The sequence below is a fragment of the Protopterus annectens genome, chromosome 12.part0 (assembly GCF_019279795.1).
Source record: "Protopterus annectens isolate FY-2018-M chromosome 12.part0, PAN1.0, whole genome shotgun sequence".
Taxonomy (NCBI): domain Eukaryota; kingdom Metazoa; phylum Chordata; order Ceratodontiformes; family Protopteridae; genus Protopterus; species Protopterus annectens.
Window position 1 is genome coordinate 1,544,555,579 of NC_056746.1, and position 14,768 is coordinate 1,544,570,346.

The following is a 14,768-nucleotide window of genomic DNA, read 5'->3' on the forward strand; positions in this document are numbered from 1 at the left end:
ATATGGCAGTAGAACTAAGCCTGCATGTAATTGGTGAAGCTAAGCTGTAGTGTGATGGAATTCTGAACCTGGCAGTAAGCAGTACAGCAGGCTTATGTCTGTCACCATTAATTATTTGCTGGGTTACAGAACAATAAATGTATGTACATGCATAACATCACTCCTTCCCCTGAGGAGGATGGCCTTGTGAGCTCTATCGAAGATAACAGTACAACTCCTTACCAGAGAGACAAAGCAACGTATTAAGAAATTAACTGTCCACTGTATCTGAACAGTCTAGGGTCCTTGAAACAGCTACAATCACAGAAGGACACTGTAATTTACAAGGTGCCTTGCAAGGCTGTGTTATTCTCATGGGAAAACATTTTAAAAGCACGACCCCAGCACCCACGTATGTATAGACTATTGCGGACCATAGTGATGGAAATGCCCTGTGACCGACCACGTCAGTAAGGTGGGAAAAAGCTTATTGTAAACACTATATAAAGAAACTGCTTACTGTATAGAGTCAGACAAAACACTCATACTTGGACTGTATATTATTTAGCCTGCCTGTGTACGCTACTAAAACTTTCCGAACCCGAGCCTCCTGTGTTATTGGCTGTCACTTAGAAAAGCCTACTGATAACTACAGTCTGGTTTTAACAACTTATTTCACATTGTGATCCTTGTAATCCGGAATTCCCTTGGTAAGCTACAGGTCAGAGTGCATGGCTGGTTAGACATCTACGCAGGAGAATTTGCATAAATGGTTCTTCTTGAATGAAAAGACCTCCGACTGAATTGTTGTGTGTAAAGAGGCTGTTTACTGTCTGATCTGTGGCTGAAAAGCGGAAAACTGGATCCCAAGAAGAAAACGTGCAGCCTTAAACAGGAGGCCCAGGTAAGGAGTGTTTGCCTTTTGTCTCTATTGTAGATCAGGGACCAGACTACATTGTGTTTCTGTTAACAGTTGTGATAGCGGGTCTATGACCTATCCAAATACTGTTAAATCTGAACATAGGTCAGGGGAACACACAGCAGAGTAAATAGTGATTGTAGACACTACAGTGGATACAGGGAAGGAGACACCACGTGGTATGAGAGAAGGGTACGTAGCAGTCGTGTAGAGGATATGGGAGATTATTGAGGAAACAGATCATGTGATCCGCGTTTGACGGGTGACGTGAAGTATATGCAATCGCAGAGAGCACATAATGTGAGTTACGCAGCAAAATGGGGTAATAAATATGACATTGATGGTATATTACACAAAATATCATTACTGAAACATTGTAATCCCTGAAAATGTGATGCACATGTTCCAGGGTAAACACCTGTTCCACCCTGAGAGGGACAGTCCCTCTTTGGCCAGCCGTGTCCTGTAAACAAACCGAACAAATGGCAAATGTCCTGATATCTCAGGACAAACATTTCCCAGATATCTATCAAAATGGTAGCATAAACCAGTAAATTTGTATCTGGAACAGCAAAATATCATAATAAACAGAATAAGCAACTGAAATGCTACAACAATTGGTCGCTCTCCTGGCAAAAGTGAAATCCTGTCCCACGTACTGGCCGTGGGTATGCCTTTTCCTGGAAAATTACACGTTCCGAACACTAATGTCCCACATTGTGCATTTGAAAAGGTGGCAGCCCTAAGGTGTGCAGGCGACAAAACAGCGACAATTGGGTATCCGTCATGCACATAGGTGGATTGAGGTAGTGTACCGAAGGGAACAGAACACTACAAATGGCTAAGCATCATACATACACAGAGAAGATCATAATACAGTAGTACCGATAGCCCCCCCCCACAACCCCCTACCACCTCCGATACCACATCCAGGATATGAAGCGGGAGGGCACGCTAGTCCCCACACGTTATCCTGTGGCAACAGAGGTAGCACAACGAACAAATGTAACAGAAGCTATTGAAACCACATCCCGAACACGTAACATACCTAGGGACACCCGAGTAAGAAGACAGTCACTAAAACAGAGTGAGGATATCTGTCAATTAATTGAAGTACCGAACCCTCATGCAGGACAGGAAGGCCAGGACCCAACCCCCGTAGCGTATAGACCGTGGACACCAGAAGATATCTGTAAAGTTATAGAGGGAATTCCCCATCCACAAAGTAATCGCTATTCACCATGCAATACCCCTGTATCTTCTGATCGGAAACCAAAAGGGGAATGGCGGATGGTACAGTATGTACAAGCTGTAAATCATGTAAGAATACTTAGGGTAGAGTTGGTGCCAGACCCACACACTATATTCAATGCTATGAACATGCCACAGAAGTATCTTACCGTGGTACATATAAGCTATGCTCCCTTTGCAATACCTATACATCCACATAGTCCGTATTGATTTGCATGTACAGTCAGGGTGACAGACACAGCCATACCCGGCTATCGCGGGATACTGTGAAAGTACAACGATATTCCCACAGGAGATGGCTAGCTACATTCGGTGTTAACTCCACCGGGCCAGTCAAGTTCTACTTTATGTGGATGATATTCTGCTTGCGGCCCCTACCCAGCAGCAATGTATGGAAGATACAATAGCATTATTGAGAAATTCAGCAGAACAGGGACATAAAGTAAGCAAGCATAAATTGCAACTACAGAGAATACAGGTCAATTACCGGCATATGTGGTATCCAAGTAGGGTAGAACATCACATGACGATAGGAAGGTAGCAATATCATAAGCACCCAAGCCAACTAACAAGAAGGGAATGAAGTCCTGTCTGGGCCGACTAACATTTGTCAAATCTGGATACCAAACAATGCTTTGGAATCCGCTGTATTGTTTGCCTTAATCTTTAATACACCTATGGCAGCACAACACATACTACACTGGATTACAGTAGCAGAAACAGCATTCTGCAGACTAGAACGATTGATAGCCTCAACAGCTGTAGTAGGTCTCCTGAATAATCATAACACATGTTGTTAGACCGTAGATTGTAAGCGGAGATATATGACGTCAGTCTTGATGCAACAGCAGGGAAGTAAGCAACGCTACATAGCTTACTACTCATTGCAGTCGGACACTGTGGCATGGTCAGTGCCACATTGTGTACAGGCAGTTGTTGTAGCACCCATGGCAGTACAGGCCCCGGCCGTAATGTTACTAGACCACCCTCTCACCGTGAGAATGTCTCATGCAGTTGCGGTCAGTCTGCTGCAAGAGAAGATAGCATTCCTGACCCATGCTAGACATTTGTCTTGTTTGACCATACCACTGAGTCAACCTCATATGGTGATTGAACGTTGTACAACATGAAACCTATCAACGACACGTCCGACACCTGTGTATGGCACACCACACAGTTGCCTATACGAAATGGATTAAATAACTACACACAGACATGATATCACTGATATACCCTTAGATGATGCAGAGGTGACAGTTAATGTGTACGGATCATGTAGACAGAGTCCTACAGGAACGAATCAAGTAGGTTATGCAGTAGTTATTGATAATGAGATTGTAGACGGCCAAACCCTGCAGCATAACGTGTCTGCTCAAGCAGCAGAATAGATAGCTTTAACACGTGCTTGTACTGTAGCGGAAAACTGATGTGTGGACATATGTCCCGATAGTCAGTATGTTGTCTGTACAGTGCATGTTTATGAGCAGCAGTGGAAGAATAGGGGAATGATAACATCCACCGGTAAACCGATTAATCATGCATCGATCTTGAATGCATTAGACTCCATTCAGTTACCCACTAAAGTAGGTAATTGTAAATGTGCAGGTCATAGAAAGCAACAGGATAACAGTAGGAAAGGTAAGGCATGAGCTCATGCACCTGCAAAACAAGCAGCCTCACAGTTGGAAAGTGTTTGTGTGAATGAGGAATGACAAACCTCAGACAGTTTAGATGTAGAAACTGTACAAACAATGCAAACAGCAACTACGAAAGCAGAAAAGTCAACGTGGTTATGACGAGGAGCAATCCTTGAACACGGACTGCACATATCCACAGTGAGAAAGCCAATATTAACGTCTAATGTATTCAGATATGCGGCTTTGTGGAGCCATGGGTAGAGACATGTCTCAACAGGGGGGATGGTACATTTGGTTAACAGAATACCCCTAACATACGGAATTACGAACCACATACAAACATCATGAGCAGCGTGTCACGTTTGCAGTAGATATCATGCACAGGGAGTATTTAAACCGAAGGGAGTGAGTTTACCTACACCACCATAACCGTTCCGTACTATTTGTATGGAGTTCATACATCTGCATAAATGTGAAGGGAACAAATACTGTTTAGTGATTACACATATATATAATCAAAATGGGTAGAATCATTCCCAACCATGAATCCGGATGCAGCAGCAGTGGCAAAGGTGCCAGTAAAGTAAAGTATCCCTAGATCTGGCATGCTGTAAAGAAGCTACAGTGACAATAGAACACATATAGTGAACCAGACAATCACGCAACCTGGGGGATTAGTTTGTATTACCATGAATGTAAATTCCATGTACAACCCACAGTCAGCATGAATGCTGGCGCCGTAAAATGGGATCCCGAGAAATAAGTAGAGGAGGTTGGTGGGTGACATCCAGACGACTTACATGTGCTGTCTACCTCTAGCATTGCTGAGCATGACAACAGTTCCAAATGTAAAGTGCTGCACCCACTTCGAAGTAGTATGTGGAATGGCATATCATGTGCCAGAGTGGAAAGCTGTCATGCCTGCAGAGCCGGAGGTCGATGACTCATTAGCAGGTGACATGAGAGGATTGTTAACCAATAACACTGTTCTTCAGTTAAAGTCTTTTACAGATAAGAGCAAACGAAGACGGACGCATAGCTGACACCAGTATCCTGTGTGTATGTCACTGTTATCCAAAGAACATTATTGCCAAGTGGAAATTGTGAAGGTCTGTACCGGGTACTGTTGGCAATGCCTACTGCAGTAAAGTTTGCAGAGAGGTCGTCCTGTGTCCACCTCACATTTTTCAAACCGGTAAAGGATATCAAGTCTGATTGACATCTTGTAGCTGATATACCAAACAGCCTGAATCACCCAGGCAAGACTGTATAACAATACAAAGCAACCCCAAAGACATTTTGTTTGCTGTCCTAATGATTATACACCTATTAACCATGTTTGTGTTTACTTTACATTTTCTGGGACCTTACCTGCATATAACTACACGGATACAAATACTGATACGTGATGAACTGGCCACAGAGTGTCTTCCACACTTCAACAGATACCTAGGCATGACGCGTGTGCATATAGAGACTAGGAACACTTTAAATTGCCGTGTTTGTACTGCCATACCTACATCATATGGAGGACTTCCGATGCATGTTGTCCCCTTGGGGATAGATTGAGACTTGTGAATATCTACACTTTGATACAGGTTCTGTGAGATCACAGGACAACGTGGCAATGTACTTACCTGTTACACAAAAAGGAATTGTATGTTATCATAAACATGATACAGTTTCAGTTGGTGGGAGTATTTGTAACATAACTGTGTCTTACGAATGTCATATAACAGCCAAAGAACACAGTACTACTTGTAGCACCATTCATTATTTGTATTGAAACATCATGAGAACAATGTTGAAGGATGTGCAGAAACATCCTGAATTGTATGAACAGTCCTCTGTTAGAGACAGGAAAATGTTACATGCAGAGGTAACCCGCATCAGTAGTAAAGTAGAATATTGTTATGTTGTTTGTGGGAAATAAGCATATCAATGGTTACCTGGGAATTGGTCCGGCAGTTGTTATTTGGGTTATCTGGCTCCAGTCACATGACATACTGTACAATTGCCTCTGGGTGCGGAACGAACTATAACACATATAGCTCAAAGAACTGGGAACACAGTCGAGAAACCTACTAATCCAGTGGGTGAAATGGAAGCTGTTCTGACATTCCAGTCTTCTGCAAGAGATAAAGGAATATCGATTCATACGGACTTGAGTGACAGCGTCACAACCTGGGCTGGAACACTCCCAGCTTGTGGAGTAGTGAAATCAATCTGGGAACAGAGGAAGTTATCAAAACCTGTCGGAGGAAGGATGAATGTGACTTTCCGCTCTTGAACTTGTGACTGATGAACTGGATGCAATGAGAACTGTTGTGTCACAAAATGTACTAGCGCACGACTGCACCGTGGAGCTGAGAATTGGTACGTGCGCGCTTACCGAAGAAGATCGCTGTGTCCAACTACCACATGAAGAGACCAAAATCAACGCCCACCTAGAGGTAATACAGCAGGTGTCATCCATGGCGGAACCAGGCCCAAACCCACTGACGAACCATTTCCACAAACCATTGGGTGGATGGGGTCAGTCATACTGAATATCATGATTGCCATTTGTGTTGTTCCGCTCATATTGGGAGCATGTGTCTATTGCTGGATACTTTGCATGTAAGTATTAGTCAGGGACTCTGGCGACATATCTGTACCCGAGACTATGTATCAAGACCTGTAGTGGTATTTGTCAATAGAAAATGCAATCCTTCTTGAAATGTACAACAAATTACTTGCCTAGTTAAACGTTCCACAGAGGAAGAGGCTAGGGAATGAAATAATGTTGTATATGTTTCTGGATAGAGTAGAAGCAATCAAAGGAGGGAGAATGTTAGCAAAATACACATTTAAACATATATATGACGTGCAACTTTAGAAGCAAATAGTGTATAATGCATATTATTCTACCTGACAATATGGCAGTACAGCTTATCATGCATGTAATTGCCTGTAGTGTAGCTGCAGTGTGAATGAACCCTGACCCTAGCAGTAACCAGTGCAGCAGGTGTATGTCATTCAGCATTAGTCATCTGCTCGGTTAGAGAATAATACATGTATGTACAGGTATATCTGTCATCCTTCCACTGAGGAGGATAGGCTCGTGAGCTGTAACACAGAGTACAGCTGCTCAGCAGAGAGACACAGGAACCTAGTAGGAAATGGAGTGAGGACTGGATATGAACAGTGTTGGAACCGTGACAGAGCAGAATTTACCGAAGTACAGTCTAAGTGAATATGTGGCTCGCAAGGTTGGGCTATCCTCATGGGAAAACATTTAATAAGCATTACCTGAGCACTGTTGTAGGAATACAATGTTCTTGACTCTAGCGATGTAAATGCCTTGTGACTGACCACATCATTAATGTGTGCAAAAGATGATAATATACAGAATGCTCATACAGATGTAACATGTATAGAGTTAAACAAATGTCTAAACTTTTACTGCATACTCCTTTGCCTCCTGCTGCACAGTAGTAAAATGTTATTAATCACAGCTTCCTGTGTTATTGACTGTCATTTTGAAAATACGAATGAGTGTTACAGTTTGATTTAAAAAACTTAATTGACAGATGTGTACGTTCTAGCATGGGAATAGGTCAAGCCAACCATCACAATGTCCATGTGTACCACATACAAACAGCCAGTAACACGCAGTAGTAGTGCATGAAGGCATACACGACTGTGGGAATAGTACAGGACATATGGCACGTGCCAAGTGCAGATGCATGACACAAACCCCAGGATGGGTGTCCCTGCAAAGAGGAACATGTGCCAACCACACCTCCCACAGATGTACCGGCAATAAAAACACATGGCAAACACACAGACACACCACTGTCCAACACATGACTGCAACGGAGCCTGGTCAAACACCAACATGAAGCATGCACAAACAGGGACTTGAGTAATATTTGCCTTAACACTCCCCCATAGGCCAAAGAAGAATAGAATGGACATATGCATGTAATGTTGTGAAGGATGTGTGGTAGTCCTCAGTATCACAGTGTTAGGGACACAGATACACTGTCATCAACAGTGACGTATGTGCACTGTACACAGCATACCTGCATGTAATACAGAGGACAATCATGTGCCACAGAAATATACAGTGGCGAAAGAGTATAGTGGATAGACAATTGTAAAAGTGACAAACTATGAATATAGGTTCATACGTCCATAGGTACAGGGTAGGCCACCATCCCAGGTTCAGCCATAATACTACACCATAGTTAGGATGACTTTGCCAACCTTCTGTGCTTCGGATAAAATACTCATGATATTGCTGTACCTCCGTCAAGCACTGATAATGATGTAATCCCTGGCCTATACCTGCAATTCTCCATCCAATGGACAACACACCTGCGAACAAGGCTAGGAAGGATCTCTGTCTCACATGTACTGTGATGTAGATCCACAGCATAATGAGTGTCTGGGTGATATATGTGTCACTCAAACACATCCCATTAATGACCGTGACAAGGTAAATGTAACCTGCCCTAGTGGTTCTGAGGGATGCAGATACAGTAGGTGAAGCATACACATGACATATGGGTTGACATGGCCTTGTATGTCAGGCACAGGTCAACACTAAACAGCAGGTATGTGACGTAATGTGGCAGGGGTCCTACAAGTGGGGCAGCATTACACAAAATGGTGTCATCCTGCATCTGTACAACAATTAACCTATGTGGGCTTCCCAGCTGCTGTAGGTGTATGGTCAGATACAGTCTGAATGGGGCAATGTAGTAGATCATAGGTGTAACACGTAATGGGTACAAGGAGACAATGACCTAGCTTGATGTAGATGTGAATCCCTGCACAAACAGGTGGGCAATGTAGAAGTCCCACACAGCCACGATAGCAACGTGTGTGTGGAATGAATGGTGACCAACAAACTCTGTCCCCTGATCCCTGGTAATCACCCCTGTGCTGAGTGGACAGCCACCTATATGCTGGACAGGGGTGACCTAGTAGTTCTCCACAGGTATGATGTTGCATTACTTCGCATTTAGCTGTGGGACATGTCCCTGACAGCAGATATGCATACCTGGGAGGCCCCTTCGAAGGATAACTGTGTCAGATGTCCGTCCCATTTTGGCACCTGTTTTGCAGTCATCTACAAACACTGTTGCCCATAGCACCCCTGTGTGTGCCTGTACCGTGGAAATGTAGATGTATGACAGGAGTGGACCCACAGAAGGGCCCCATGGGACACCACTTGCGACAGGCAGTAGGTCTGACACGCTGCCAGCAACTATGACTGTGTGGGTTGTGTCGCATAGACAGTTTCCAACACATTCTGTGATGTACGTGTCCACATCCCAGCCAATGGGTTTATCAACGATACTTGAGGGGGGTAATGTGATGAAGGCCTTTGCCAGGTCGAGGTAGGCTGTATGGACTGCAACACCCCCATCAATGGCCTCGGTGACTGTCCCGAACATTTCGCCCATGCTTTAAAGGCATGAACCGCCCCTGAACAAGACAAACTGTGTTGGATGCAAAGTATGTATGTCCCCTATGCAGTCATATATGAGCCGCAGTATGATCCCTCCACATGTCTTTGCAGATAGGTCTCCTCATGGTAATGGGACAGTAATAACCAGGCTCAGTGGAGGCATTGGCCCTGTGACGTGTGACTATGGTTGCCATGCGACACAACCTGGGTACCTTACCTGAGGTGAGGCTACAAAGAAATAGCTGTCATAACTGTGGGTCTAATACCTCAATGAGATAGTGGAGTACACAGTGGGGTCACCAGCTGGTCTCATGGATGCTATGTCCACTACCCTGGAGAGAGCATGTCCCACCTGTGTGTCACAGAACATTTGGTGACCACAAACCGCTGGTACACACATCTCCTCATGTGTGGGGGAGGGTGTGGAGATGTCCTCACTGGACTTGTCAGCCTGTATGTTGGCAATGTGTTTATGTTGAGTAAACCCCACCTCTATGTGAACCCAGTCAGAGCATATGTGGGAGTGAGCTCCCAGGTGTTGAGCATAGCAACTGAAGGTGGTATGATTGTTAGCCAGGTACATGTAGGTATATCTGTGGAATGTGCCCTGGACAATTTCATGACAGTGTGTAACTCTACACATATGATGACCAAGGGTGTCATACCTCACAAGGTGTCTGCTCCACCTTGTAGTAGCCACCTCCTCGTGTTGTACATCCTGTGTATGGCTGGGGTACACCACACTGGATGCTTGGCATTGGTACAATGAACCACAGTTGGGTAAGTGAATGCCTGGCTCATGCAGTCCTGTAGGTACTGGTAGATGGCAAATGTGATTGATGCAGTGGCTGCCGTACTGTCGACCACTGGCTCAAGGTCCTTAAAGGAGACCACAGTAGTGTGCAGAATTGTGTAGTCTGCCTCTGAGCAAGCAATGTGTATGGTAACTGGCAACACTCACAGCAACGGATGCCAAAAGCAGAAGCCAATGTCCAAATAACATAGATTAACTTCTGCATGACAATATGTCTTATCATACATGTATTGACACGTGTCTGCTACTTACAATTGCAAATGGCCGGTAAGACTGGCATAAAGATCCCGTGATGTACACAGTCTGGGGGTGTTGTTCCGATAATAAAGTGGCAATACCTCCCAATCATGACCTCTGGGTATGGTATGAAAGTGGTTGTTAACCTGCAACATTGGATGTATAGCATTGGGTTCTGGTGTCGGAAGACATGGTTCCTGTAGCACTACACAGTATGGGTAGACAAGCACACATCCGCGATTGCTGAACACACAGCATCAGTGGAACCCACTGCTCACAAGGACACAGTCCGACAAGCTCTACACTTTACATATGCACAGTGGTGTCCATTGTAGGACCCAAAAATTGTGGAAAGAATCGAATAATTTCTTATTTCAATGCGTACCTGAACTCAATGTCGTCACAGGTACACATATGCACCGCAAGCGTGTTTAATGTTGCTGATAGCTGTCCATGTAATGCAGCACAGATGCACAGAAATACCCAGGGTACCGGGTCCATAGAACTGCGTCCACATCACAGTCCCGCACACATGACGGATGTGTAATGGGTACTGTCAATTGTTGCAGTCAAGGGATTCTGGGTATGTAGACTCTGGGCTCGGTGTTGTTTCGCAGGCAATCCTTTGTCCCGCCCCGTGGGAGGGATGTGTGCGTAGCACCTGCCTTACTCTCCGCTAATAATGCAAACCATCCACCGGAGAATGCTAAATGCAGGTGTGGAATGTGTACAGCCCTATACTAGTGTCCAGTAGGCAATTCTCATGGATGGACACCCGTATGGCCAAGATGGCACCCACAACTGCAAACCCGGGTAAATTACATAGCCGCGGTAAGGCATAACACAGGAAATACACATAGGGACTACAGTTGACATTCCACATACAAAGCCGGACCGTCGTGCCAACACCGGCGTACACAGCACTCAATCTGCCAGCAACAGAATGAGGAGCACCCGCTACCGTACAGCGGAACAGATGTGCGACCTGTGGAACACATACTAATGGCACACACACAACGTCAAGTAGGATATGTAAACTATGGCATTCCCACCTATGAAGACAACATGGTTAAATGAATACATAGGTAATCAACATGTTCCGATGGTGTTATATTGGAAATACAGTGACGGATATGTCCCATTGGGATGTCTGAGGTTTATATGAAGCAGTTGCTAACCAGCATCTTTGGATGTATGTCATTTGTTCACAGTACTAAATCACCTGGTTATGTAGCACCATGTGGAATGTGTAGTCAAACAGACATCCGCGATTGGGGAACATACACCAGCAGTGAAAAGCACTGGGCAGGTGGACACAGTCCAGCAACATCTAACTTGACATATGCACATCGGTGTCCATTGTAGGACCCAAAAATTCTGTTCAGAGAATGCCTGCTAGCTTCCTGCATTACTCACGTGATCTCACTGTCGTCACCACGTCACAGGTACACATATGCACGCAAGCGTGTTCAATGCTGATGATAGCTGTCCATGAAATGCAGCACACATGCACAGAAATACCCAGGGTACCGGGTCCATAGAACTGCATCCACATCACAGTCCCGCACACATGACGGATGTGTAATGGGTACTGTCCATTGTTGCAGTCAAGGGATTCTGGGTATGTAGACTCTGGGCTCGGTGTTGTTTCGCAGGCAATCCTTTGTCCCGCCCCGTGGGAGGAATGTGTGCGTAGCACCTGCCTCACTCTCCGCTAATAATGCAAACCATCTACCGGAGAATGCAAAATGCAGGTGTGAAATGTGTACAGCCCTATACCAGTGTCCAGTAGGCAATTCACATGGATGGACAAGCGTATGACTAAGATGGCACCCATAACTGCAAACCCGGTGGAATTACACTGCCGTAGTAAGGCATTACACAAGTAATACACATAGGGACTACAGTTGACATTCCCCATACAACAAACACAGACAACCAGCCGATGAAGTCAAAAGCAAAGACGAGGTACTGTAGAGACCGTCAGTGACCACTCAGAGCACACCAAGAATTAAAGGCAGTCACCATAGTCTATTGGAGCCCACTTCGTCTGCTTCATAAGCAGACTTATTCAGAATACATACAATGCAGTCCAACCTACTACATTTAAAACCCTTAATTGGTCAGTAAATTAGATGTGCTAGGTACTAATTACATGCCTTAAAGGCAAACAAGCAAACAAACCTTACTTGGGTTACAGATTCCACACAGTGAGGACATCAGACATTGCTTCGAAAGGTACAGTCTTCATCGAAAAATAGAAATATATGTACATATATGAAAGATGAACCAACATAATGTTTTCCAAATGTTTGACTGTGTAAGCTACATATATATGTCCTATGGATTGTGCCAATATATTAACAGAACTGCAGACACCTAGTAATATAAATGAACCATAATATATACACATAAACCACATGATTATGACTAATGTAAAATAGACCAACGAAATGTAAAGATTCACAATGTGCTAATGTAAATATTCATTTAGAAGGTTACTTAAATAAATCAATTCAGACATCCATGTCTAAATACTAACACAAGGCCAGCGAGGTGCTTGCCCTCACATGTACTGGGATGCTGTTCCACAGCATAGTGAGTGTCTGGGTGATGAATCTGTCCCAACAACACGTTCTATTAATGACAGTGTCAAGGTGTACGTCAGCTGCCCTTGTGGTTCTGAGGGATCTAACTTCTTTACGTGAAGCATAGTCATCAGATCTGGGTTCGACATAGCCTTGTATGCCAGGCACGGGTCACCTCTGGGCAAGTGGTATGCAACTGTATACAGCTGGAATTCTTTCAGTTGGTCAGTATAACACATATACCTGAGACCCTGCATCTGTTTGTCGATGAACTGTTGGTGCCTTTCCAGCTGCTGCAGGTGTTGGGTCAGATACATTCTGAACAGGCATTGTACCCAATCATAGGTCTAATGAGTGATGAGTACAAGGGGACAATGACCTCCCCTGATCTAGATGTGAATCCCTTCATGATGATGTGGGCAATGTGGAAGGTCTACCTAACTATGTTAGCAACGTGTGTGTCTAATGAACGGTTAACAACAACCCGGGTCCCCAGATCACTGGTAACCCCCTCTGTGCTCAGTGGATTGCCACCTATATGGTAGCTAGGGGTAACCTTGTTCTTCCCGAAGGGTATGACTATGCATTTCCTGGCATTTAGCTGTAGGACATTTCTCTGGCACCACGTATCCACATCTGTGAGGCACTCCTGAAGGATATCTGTGTCAGATGTGTGTCTGACTTTGGCACCCGGTTTGCAGTCATCTGCAAACATTGTCACCCATAACCCCCCTGTGTATGCGTGTACTTTGGAAATGTAGATGCTGAGAAATAGTGGACCCAGGACTGAGCCCCATGGGACACCACTTGTGACTGGCTGTGAGTATGACATGGCGCCAGCAACTATGGCCATGTGTGTTCTGTGACTTAGCCAGTTTGCAACCCATATGGCGATGTATGGATTTACATTCAAGATGACGGGTTTATCAATTATACCCGAGGGGGGTATTGTGTCGAAGGCCTTTGCCAGGTTGAGGTAGGCTGTATGGACTGCTTTACCCTCATCAATGGCCTTGGTGACTGATTCTACAAAGTCAAACATGTGTAAAAGGCATGATATGACTTTGACCAAGCTAAACTGGGTTGTATCCAAAGTATGCGAGTCCCCTATGTCTTTATCTATGTGTTCCATTATGATCCATCTCCATGGCTGTGCAGATAAGGCTTGTCAAACCAATGGTATGGTAATAACCAGGGTCAGTGGAGGCACCATCTATGTGGAGTGTGACTACAGTCGCCTTGTGCTACTACTCGGGTACGTATCCTGAGGTGAGGCTAAGATTAAACAGCTGTCCTAAGTGTGGGTTTATTTCCCCATAGAGTTCCTGGAGTACACAGCTGGGACACCATCTGGACCCATGGATGCTGTGTTGACTGCCTTGGGGCTGGATGTGGGTAATGCTGGACATACCCACGGCAGACGTGGCGCGTTCCCGAGTCCGATGCCCGAGGGACCAGACACATAGCCGGCCTTAGGCATAGGCCAGGTAGGTAGCCGTCTAGGGCGTTGCTCTACTCGGGGCACCTTTCCAGACTCTATTTGGTGTAGGTAGACCAGGAGGGGGGTAGCGGGTGATGTATCGGTGGCAACTTCTGCCTAGGGCACCACTCAACCTAAGGCCACTCTTCCCGTGGGTAATACAGCAGTACCCACACCCAGACGCGGGCCATTGCTAGTATGGCATATCATCTATGTCAAGAAACCATATATCCCCAGACATAATGGCACAGCATAATGCCTGTCCGCCGCCCAAACGCAGACATACGTCACCCGCGGCGGTGCGGACGTACTGCGCGAGATGTCCGTTAACAATGTCAACATTGTCTCGCTTTGTGAAACAAACTCCACATAGCGATTCAATACTAAACAGCGACACGATTA